An 11991-nucleotide genomic window follows, 5' to 3' on the forward strand; every position below is an offset into this window, starting at 1 on the left:
CCTCCATTTCCAGTTCACTTTCCATTCCAAGAAAAGCGTGCGGATAATTTGAGAAGGGATGACGTCGTGGTTCAACTTTTAGAAAGAAACAAACATTTGTTTTTAAAAGAAAAAAATATTTAACTGGTGGTGCCCTCTTACTTTAATAAATTATTTATCATCCAATACATTGAAGTTGGTCCAAGAACCATCACAAACAAAATTGATAAGAGAGGTGGCTTCCATTCCACAGCATCCGTTATAACTTTCAAGGAGAAGCGAAAGATGAGGGAATCAATTGCATCAGATCTTGCCCAGTAAAAAGTTGCAAATTTATACCAATTGGACAACGGTTTATAAAGTTTTGCAGGGGCAATGTTGACATTTATGATTATGTTTTTAATTATTTCCCATTTGTATGACCCGTGTTATAAAAACCTGTGCTATGTTTTTGCTCCCCTATCGTAAGGATCCATGATTCCTAAGTCCTGGTTTAACGGTCGGAAGAGCTATTTGTTGTTCTTAACGACTCTACTCCGTTGGATGAACAAGCTATTTGTTGTTCTTAACGACTCTAGTCCGTTGGTTTCATCCGAATTGTTTAGGAACTTGCATAAAAAGCTTTCAGCCTTCTAATGAACTCATTCAATAAGTTACAAGTGTATTTAATTTTGTTAAGATTTTTATGGACCGACTAATCCTATAAGTGAGTGTCCTTCCTCCTAATTCACCCACCAGATAAATCTAAAAGCTCTCTGGGCAATTCACCTAGCAGTGGATCTCCACAGTAAAATTCACCGTAAAATTTATACTTGCCCCAGTTGAGTTTCAAACTATGACATTCTATGAATCCATCAAACGTTTTGCCACGGCACCTTGGCCAGGGGCTGATTGTATTTTTGCTGCATATATATGATCATACAAATGCAATATTGAATCAGTTTAAAATTTTTGCTAGCATGCTGTAACAAGTGATATTGAGCACTAATTTTTGCAAGATATTTTAAAATATAAGACTGATATGTTCGCAGGCATTCCTGCACCTTGACATTGTTGGAAGTCCAAATGACAGCAGATTCTTGATTACATGTCGACTTAAAATTTCGACGACATCATCGACATGCACACTCGCCTACTCGCCTATTGCTACATTATGAATAAAACCAGGCTAGCTTATTACAGTCCCATGAAACCAACATGGACACAAAAATAATTGATATTCGGTTTCCTTGATCAGAAATCTTGTTCGAGTAGAGGTGTCAATGGCTCTAAGTCTTTCAGAAAGGATATTTTGAGTGGGTTCATGATTGCTGATTTATCTGTCAGGATACTGCAGTATCTGTCGTGATCGAATGTGATCTTAATATTCAGTGTGGAATCTGAGAAAAGCCTCAAAACTGCAGTAAGATGTTGCGACTTATGAGCCACGTTTGCCGCTTCAAGAAATAGTGATGGCTCAACTGTGATAACCTGTGATCAGCAGATATGTCAGCAAAGCCACACCAAGCACATCCTAGCTTGTTTATCAAGAAAAAAAAAAACTATTAGTTGTCTTGATCAACCTTTTGAACATCTAAACCTCTGTAGGTATCATTAGGCAATATTCCCGCACGGCAAATTTTATAGCAAAAGCAATCAACAGGAAGGATCGCTTCAATTGCATCACATACATGGATGCGCAAAAATAATGAAGATCTTGAGCTTATCATCTCTTTCCAGCCGTTATCAATGATTAAATAGTGACCAATCAACATAACTTTTGATGTAATGGCCATGTTATTTGTCAAATCTTTCATAAAACTTTACATTCTCTATTTGCGCTTTCTGGATTTAACCGGTAGTTGGTGGGAAAATTCCGTTGAGCCAGGCTGACCACCTCTAGGTGAATGAAAGATATAAATATTTGGACACCTATACTTTGAATACTATCATTTATCATGGCAAAAGGTGATACCCTCACCCGGGAGCCCCCCTACAAGACCGCCCCAAGCACATTGAAAGGAATAAATCATGGGAGCCATTCGGTTAGCCAAGCAACCTCCTAGGTGAGGGGTCTAGCACGGGGTAAATCACGTGATTCGAATTCGAGATCTATTATTATTACTCATCTTAGTATTAGTACTAACTCAGCTATGCTTGTGAGAGCATGTTGTATGTCAAATCTACTTTAAAATGACCACATCATTCTTTTCCAGCTAATTAAAAATTGACCAGCTACTCCATAACTTTAATCTTATGCTTTTGGGTGAGGACATGTATGTCAAATCTACTCCATAACTTTAATCTTATGTTTTTGGGCGAGGACATGTATGTCAAATCTACCATAAAGACATAAAGTGTTACATGTTTCTCATTTATGTTCTATGGCCGCCAAAGATCAGTATCAACCAGTTTTAAATGGTTTCATTTCTCTGGTAACAAACACGCAATCATGAACTATGAGTAATCCAGTGATATTCAGGATAGTGATGCATTCTTCTTCATTCCATCATAATCCAAAAAAAAAAGTTTCTCATGTTAATAGTGCAAGTCAATCGGTCTGAGATCAGTTTATTGGACCTACCGCATATAATGTCACACTTTAGAACTATGTTCACAATATCCCAGCATACATTCTCACTGCACACTAATAATGATCTTGGTATCTTAAAATGTTTTAATACTAGGTTTAGTAAGAGGGCAATAGTTATATAAAGTAAATGAGTACCTTGTGTTTTCTAGCATATTGTAGAGCTTTAAGGTAATATCCTTCTTGCAATAGTACAGTGACATAATCATGATCGAAGGACAGCTGCCTAAGCATTATCCATACCTAGCTTCCGAATTTCAAGTTTTGACGACCTTGTTCCAACAGTTGCAATGCAACTTCTTTAGACGGCTCTAATATCTGAAATGGGAACATATTCATTCTTCAAGTACTAGATGAGCATAAATGACGTTTAACTGTGTAGTCTTTCAAAGCTCAGTAACATATGATTTCCAAATGTGGAAAATATTCCTCCTTCAAGTGAAATATAAAATTTATGTTGTTCATTCAGGCCAAAAATAATGCAGTCTGCTGGGAGCATGATATAAGATTGTTTTTACGCCAGAGGTTGCCACTTAATATAGTTGGTTAGGGCCTTGGAAGTTGTTGCCAAGGTATAACGTTCAAAACCTATTGTGGACAAGGTTCAAACCCGCTTTCACCTAAATGCGAATGTTTGACGGCTCTCATAACCATCTTTTCTATATAAAAAAAAACAAAAGAAGAAGAGAGTTTGTCTACGGGAGTTGCATAAGATACATTTAGCTACTGGAAACATTACTAGTTTTTAAAAAAATATGTCAAAGAAAATGCTACTGATTACTCCACGAAAACTTTTAAGAAACAAAGAAGACAATTATGTCAGCTGCACTTCATGGAGAAATATTTCTATATATGATTTCATACTAACATATTACCAAAAACATATGTTGATAATACATATGATGAATCAGACAACCAATTTTAACTAATAATTACGACTAGCTAAGCATACATTAATTTCGATGGATTAGGCATGTTAAAGAAAAAGTTTAAAACATTAGAAGCTAGAAATTCCTAAAAATATTAATTCAATAAAGGAACCTCAGATTAGGGGATCACCTTATTTATAACAAACAATGCAAGTTCACTATGGCGATTGCTGCGGACTATCACTTGGATGACCATTGCAAACAGGTCAGGAGGAACCTTAAGTTTCTCCTTCATAGAACTGCAGCTGAGAGAAGCTTTTTATTAACCAATAATAAAAGCCCAGTAAAAGGCCCCATAGTCCAAAGAAATAAAGGATGAGTCATATTCTCTACTCTTTACTTTCACATATCATACAGGTTTTCGTCAGCACTATTACTAACTCATATCCCCTATATGAGTTCTCTTTGAATAGAAAACTATGGCCTTGTTTGGCTATTAGGTTTCTGTATACTAGAATTGAGAAAAGAAGCATCCTAGGTTTAATGTTTTCGAACCATAGAAACGTATTGAATAATAAAAGCACTGGGAAAGAAAGTGGACTTATTTTTCATTCCACCAAGATAAGATTATGATGGATAATGAATAGAACAACCATATTTAGGGTGCATCATTGTAAGATATAGTGTCTTAATCTGGAAGTTGATCAAATAAATTGGTATTAATCACCAGATTTAGAAATCATTACCATTAATACAGATGGAAAATTGCATTTTAGACAATCAGTATATTAAAAAAAAATATTTACCTTGGATCAGATCTTTGACGTTGTAAGAACTCCAGAATGAATAGAACATTAGAGCTACTGGCAGCAATAGACTGCGGGACCCTAAAGCTTTTAACAATGGTTCAAATCTATTTTAGAATAAAAAGTAAGAATATTAAATCATACCTCTAGATCCAAGCAAACCCTCCACAAAAGACTATTATCAATATCACAAACAAGGTCAGGAACAAGGAATATCCAATTGTCTCCATATATCATTGCACTATATACACTAGTGAGACTATCCTCAACTTGCATCCCTTGTCTATTAGAAACTAATTGCATCTCAACAGAAGTGGAAGTGGAGCAGATATCGGTGATAGTGAATCAAGAAAAATGTCATTGATTATGACAACTTTTGGCAAAGCCCCTGAAAATAAAATAGACAAATATTAGGTACATATAGACGTTTAAAGCTAAATGTAATCTCACTGTGTCTCTTGTGTTGCTAAGTATGTGATCCTTATACCAAGTTAAATATATTATCATATTAGTAAAAATGTAATTTAGATAGTTATAAGAACATCGATGCTATTCCGGATATAGATAGCAATTCTAAAAGCCAAGTTTAATACCAGAAAAGAGTTTACATTATCATATGATGAACAAAATATAAACAAGTTTAAGTTTCTAGCACAAATCTGAGACATAAAATGCAAGTGCTTAAGTTGCAAAATTAAGGATCTTTCTGAGGTAGAGATCATGTAACAACTTAAGGCAATTTCATTTACGATAAAATCTTTAAAATATATATTTTTCTATTTGAAAGTGACCTTCCTTTTGTCTTCCTGAAGTTTCATGGACTACAGAACAGAATGATTCTACGTTTTAATCCAATGGGAAAAGAAGAAATATAGAATGCAAACATACATAAAATCTTTTTTTTAAATAACCAAAACAATAAGGGTCATTACTTGGAACTTCTCAAACCATATTTGTCATACAACAGCATCACGATAAAATCTATATAAGTTGAGTTGCATAGCCACCCTATCACATTGCAGGCAGTATATTCTACCATAGCTGTTAAAATAGCCCATGTTTAACATAACAAAATGCTGGATTTAAGTTACATACTTGCTGCGATGACAAAGAAAAAAAAAGAATTGGACCAAGCTTTACATAGTAACTATATGAATATCTGCTGCTAGAACAGGGTTGTGGTTTGCCTCAGACTGGACCATTGTCATCTCAAATTTAGGCAAGCGAACAGTTAGTCCTGATGGGAAACAAATTGAAAGTAAGTGAGACACTGAATACGCTGCATAAGGAAAGCCAAACATTCAATCTTGATCAAAAGAGTGAAGAGACTATCACAGAGAAATTAATCTAAATGCAATAGTGGAAAAAGAACATAAACCTGACATCTAAGACAGTAAGGTAACTAACTGTTGCAAAGCACCTCTTTACAATTGATAAAGAATTTGGTCCACAAACAAAATTTCTTATAGGTAAGGATGTGATCAGATACAAGTTCTATCCTAGTGATCAAATAGGTGAAATGGCATTTTACAAGTAGCATCCTCACATCAAAAATATGCATGAAAGGTGATGCTCATCCAAGTGTTACCTTCCCTGGATATTGATAGAATACAATGCAAAAACACTGTCTCATAACTTCTTTGTTTTAATCGTTCTCTAATGGTTCATTTAACTCAGCTATAGGTTTACTTTGATGACTAGTAAGAATATTATGATTTTCAAGAAATTGACTTAAATATTCCCTAAACATGAGGTAGTCCAGTGGTGAACATGAGGGAGCCCTCTGTAATTGAGGGCTAGGATGCATATAGGATTTGGGTACTATTAATTGAGTGATATGTTTGTCAAGGACTGTACCCTTTATGTTGATTCAGTAATAGTTTATAACAATATTTATTTAAACTCCTAGATTATTTGATGTAGCCCTGATAAATCAATACCAGTCCTCTATTTTGATTTGAAATCTTCAAACTAGCATCTACATGTTTTACAATTGTGGTTTTATTTCCTCTAGTTATTATTGAACTGAGATTCTTGATAAGTAATGATGCTCATATTAATTGTATACAAGATCACAACCAAAATACTTTTTTTTAGAAATAATGGAGTTTTTTTTTAAATAAAAAAGCAAAATGCTAAAATAGTCTAGCTACCAAAATTACTAATTCAATAAGAAAGATGTGATTTGAATATCAAGGTGCAAGCGGCCTACAATTGTTGTTCTCAGCATCGGAATTTAAATTTATTAGGATATTTATCACTATGAAGGTCATGATGAAATTTCTATAGCTCTTATAAATTTGCAACTTTTTATTGGATAAGATTTGGTGCAATTGATTCCCTCATCTTTCACTTCTCCTTGAAAGTTATAACGGATCCTGTGGAATGGATTCCACCTCTCTTATCAATTTTGTTTGTGATGGTTCTTGGACCAACTTCAATGTATTGGATGATAAATAATTTATTAAAGAAAGAGGGGGCTCGACCAGTTAAATATTTTTTTTCTTTTAAAAACAAATGTTTCTTTCTAAAAGTTGAACTACGACATCATCCTTTATCAAATTATCCACAACCTTTTCTTGGAATGAAAGGTGAACTGGAAATGGAGGAAGGGTTGAACAGAGATAGGAGCTGGTTGTGAGCAACGATCGAGGAAGTGCCATGGTGGAATGGAGGGTGGCTACTAGTTGAGAGTGGAAATAAATGTAATGCAGTGATGGTATAGAGGTTGTGGAGCATAGGGGTTCTAAGCATTGGATGGGCCTAAAGCACATGGTCTAAATTCATAATCAATGATGATGAATGTTTTGATCCAACCAAGAGAACAATCAATCACCTTGATGGCCTAAGCCACATTGTCAAACTGCCTAAACTTGAATTAATCATATCGCACACATCAATCCCTGCACACCATTTTACTTGTCACTTCTGATGCGGTACTAAACTATGATTCCATTAGAATTCTAGAAATTGAACTGAGAAGAACTCGAGCATCAGAAATTGAAGGAAAATTATTAATTTTCTTGGAGTGAAAGATTTCTCTAAGTAATAAGTACATACATTAGCATAACTCCGCATGCCCCATCTTATGAAGACCAAGAATAGATGTAATACTAAACAGAATTATAGAAGAATGCCATTGAGTACACTAGCTTGTAAATGGACTGAAAATTCATCGTTGCCCAAAGAATCTAGTATCAAAGATTTAATTTCTACAATGAAAAAAAGGTAAAGTTTATATCATCCTATGGAAGAAACTGGCATCTTTCTTTGTCATTCACGGTAGTTGAAATGTGAGAGACCATTTTTCTCCCAGTAACTTCTTGTTTCTAAAGTTTTAATAACAAGTTCACAACTATTTGTTAAATGCCTCCTCAAATCTTAGCTTAATGGACAATCCTTCAGCTTTCTTGAAGCAATGAATGGCCTCATAGGTCAACTGATTTCTCAAAGGCAGCCTGAGATAACTGAATAAGCTTCAGCAATAATATGTGGCATTATATCACACTGAAAAAAATTCTGTAATTGTCCTAAATTATTGTAGATTTATGTTCTAACAACTTTCTTATCTGCATATTCCACTTCTTGCATTGATCCTCAATTTTTATCTTTCTCAACTATGATGATATTTCTCCAGAGCCAAACTACATCATGTTGAATTTTTCTAAAACATTAAGACTAAGTATCTAACTAGGGATTCAAGATTTAGACTGTTTGAAAACATTAAATATGTATAAATCATATTTAAAGGCGTGATGAATAGACTAAAGTCCCAAGAACTTCTGGCAAAATCATTTCAGCAAATTAATAAACGAGAATTTCAAAGATAGAAAAAAAGCAATCTAGATGATTCTAGGATATAACACTAATTGTACTAAATTTTTAATATGAATATAAAAATATATAGATAAGACAAGACTTACCACTAGATTTCCTAATACAAAAAAATAATTAAAATAGACTATAACATTGCACAAGGAACTGAATGCGGCACAATTTGATTGATCAAAGTTTACAATATATCAAGTTAGATGTTACCTGAAACCAGAGAATATTGTGCACTGCATTCCAGAAGCAAGAACCATCTGACTTTCATGAGTATAGACATACTAACTGACACTAAATTGTTTAGCCTCCACCAACTAAAGAGTATTCATATCAGCTTCATATGACAGCATGTTTATGTCACTGTTAATGTTTCAAGTAACACAATCAAACATATGTTTGCCCCCTAGACATACAAAAACACATTTGTTTAACAGAACAAATGTTAACGTCTATACAGTACTAATTTTGAACAAAATATGTTCACACACTCCTATTACAACTTTCATCATCATGAAGCTAAGTAGGTCCTAACTATTTGCATTCGGCTACATGGATCTTATCCTACATTTAACTTTGTGCAAGATTATACTTGTAATATCCAAATCATTTAATCAATTTTTCAATGTATTAACTTGCTTTTTTTGGCTTCATCTACATCCTGCATCTTCAACTCTAATGATTCAATTCATTTAATTATAGAGTCCACTGGTCACCACCTTTAAGAAAGTTAATGCCACCTCAATCTATTTTCTCTCAATTTATTCACAATTCGAGAAAAATCTCATTGGTTCAAGTAGTAGTATTTTTTATTTTAATTTTCATAATAACCTCACACATTCATGTATTCTCATCTCTGTTATATATCTTCTTAATGCCCTAATTATCCAACATTCTAATTCATAAAAGACAAAAGCTTGTACCAGTGACATAGAGCAATTGAGCAATTTGCTATCTCAAGACATTGAGCAATGGAGGCACAAGGAAAAGGAGGAAGAAGCTACTGAGGAAGATTTGCCACCACAGGAATCGAACTCATAGGTTCTCCGGCGATGACCTACAAACGGTTAAGGTGGAAGAGGAGAATTCCAACAATATAGAAGTTAGTGTTGCAACATGAAAGAAACAGTTGAGATGACTCTAACACCATGTGACATAGAAACATAAAAAACATTAACCTAGATAATCCTTTTCTACTTTGATATATTATATCAATGATATATTTAAAAATAAGAATGGGTATATCGTATATTTACAAGTGAATCCTGAACAATGGACCACTAAAACAATATTAAGTTAGCTGAACAAACAAGTATTTTTACGAATAATACAACATGAACAGATAGTATTCTATGACACAAGGTAACTTCAGCATGGAGGTAAACTTAGTTGGTCAATTTTAGTTACTGCAAGAGAACAACCAATAATTACAATTCTACCTGCATTTACTAGCCAGATCTATTTTGACTCCGAGTAGTATAAATGGCCACATGACCACATAAAACTATAATGTGTTACCTTATTGAATATTATGCTGTCAAAATATTTTAATAAGATATTTAAAAACAAAACATTATAGAATAAAATGTGCAAATCAGCATTTGTAGCTACATTGTAATGAGCTTTTTGGTGAAACAACCTTGTCTTAATCAAGATAAGATCACAGGAGGGGCAGTCTGTCCAAAAGAATCCAAGTATTCTCTCAGTGTCAGTTTTGCATATGTGACTAAATATCTGCCCGGATTCTCTATTCTTGAATTGTATCTCATGATTAGACCTATGAATCCCTATTAACTTTGCATCAAGGGAATATCTGATGAATAAAACAGGTCCTCCACCAACAAAATCAGAATTGTGATGATCCAACTGTGATGTACCAACTTTGTAGGACAAAACCTGTGATTAAAACATCAGAATAAAACCAGCATTCTCACAAATATTCCAGCAGAGCTGATCAAAGACTTAAACATAATTGTATTACATGGTCAGATAATGGAGCCAGAAGCAACTTATTCCCATCGTCATAATACAGTCGTTGTGTTCCAGGAGCATTGCATCGCAGGGGTGGGTATTGAATGTAAAAATGAGAGTGCACCAGAACCACTAATTCCCCCTTGAGACTGTTCACCAGAAGCTTCTTCCGGCATAGTATAATTTGAGCTTAGAACCTCTAGCCAGGTAACCTGTCACTATATAACTCTTCGTACGCATTTACAGATATATGAAGCAAACAATATTAGCAGAAAACTAAATTTTGAAACAGAACCTGCTCAATACACTTGAGCTTCAAACAGGTAATTTTAACTTAATCTTCCAGCTCCAAGGATGCCCAAGAGTTTAAAAGGGAACCCAAATAGCTTATCTAGCTGCTGAGTTAATTCTACACCTTGTTGCTAATCTTTAAGAACAATAGATAATTTTTTGTATCAGTAGAGGAATGTTTAAAATAAAGAAAAAAAAAAAGATAGGACAGTCATTGTGTGGCAATTAAATACTCAGTCAACTCCAGAATGATTCATAATCAAGAAAATGCTCTTTAATAGTAAATTTGTTTAGATACCTGATACATGCTCTGCATGCATGCTTTTAGTTTAAGGAATTCATTAAACACATATCACGCTCAATCTCTGGAACTTTTTCTTGAGATGCACAACCCATATTCTTTCGTCTGAAGAAAAATTGAAAAAAAATTAAAATACCAACAAAAGAACATATGCTCTTATTGACGAATTTTGGATGACTACTTTTTACGAACCTGAGAAGCACAATTAAGTAATACACGATTCAACGTAGAGACAGTCTTCTTCTTCTTCATTTAGAGGATTCTCGATAAGGAGCAAAAAGATGAAAGGATCTACAAGCGCACACGTTAGTTCGAAAAAAAATACGACCAATGACTGCAACTAGGGTTCCACCTAAGTGATCGCAAGCGGAAAAAAGGAGCATTTTGCGGATACAAAAATAAAAAAATAAAGTCTCTCAACAAAATCACACAAAATGTAAATCATAGAAAACTTGAAATCGAGATCTCACCATGAGGGTTAGAGAAAGCGATCAAACGACCGGATGTTAGATGTATCGAGTTTCGCAACTGAGAGAGAGCGCGCGCGCGAAACCCCAATAAAACCGTGATTGAACTGCCAGTCAAGAACAAATGGGAAACGAAGGGCGAATTTGCGTTCGGGAAGCGAATGGAACATTATAAAGCCCATGTTGCTCCAAGCTGAACTTCCGTCCAAACGGGAATTTTGATTATTATTTTTTTTAAAGAAAAATTAATACATCCATGCAACTCGACCGATTTTTTTTTCATAGATTTATAAATGCCACAATACAAAATCCTAGAGTGTAGTTGAGAAATTCTAAAATAACTTGGGTAAAAGGAAAACTTTTATGGGAGCAACCAGAAAAATTGCAAGGTAAAATGATAATTTAAATTATAAAATTTAATATGTAAATATTATAACAGGCCACAACCAGAAAGGAAAATGGAAGATGAAGTGTAAAATCAAAAAAAATTGCAAGGTAAAATGATAATTTAAAAATTCGTGTCCGCTGTTTGGCCAATATTCATGGTCATGAATTTACACTTCATGCCTTTCTAGATAGTGAAGCTACTAACTCCACAATTGATGAAAAACCCCTTCTAGCAGTTCTGCCCTCTTCCTTCATCAAGACTGCTACTCATCCAATGATAAGTACTCAATTTGATGGTCAAACCCTAACTAGTACGAAGTTTGTTACAAATATACACCTCCGCTTTTATAATAACTATGACACTTTTAGTCCACCCCTATCACTATCTAAACTTTGGATAAAATCATTACTACACTCAGATATTCACTTACTATTAGGACTCAATTTTCTTGTCCAACCCGACCATGCTCTCCTATTGACTAAGGATTATGCTCTTTTTCTCTCTACCCCTATTGTATCCCCTATT

General features: G+C 34.2%; 1 pseudogene; it reads right to left on the reverse strand.

Moving 5' to 3' along the window:
- Positions 1-939: 939 nt before the first annotated feature.
- Positions 940-11279, reverse strand: LOC122034225 (annotated as a pseudogene).
- Positions 11280-11991: the final 712 nt, after the last annotated feature.

This window comes from Zingiber officinale, chromosome 11B (assembly GCF_018446385.1).
Source record: "Zingiber officinale cultivar Zhangliang chromosome 11B, Zo_v1.1, whole genome shotgun sequence".
Lineage (NCBI taxonomy): Eukaryota > Viridiplantae > Streptophyta > Magnoliopsida > Zingiberales > Zingiberaceae > Zingiber > Zingiber officinale.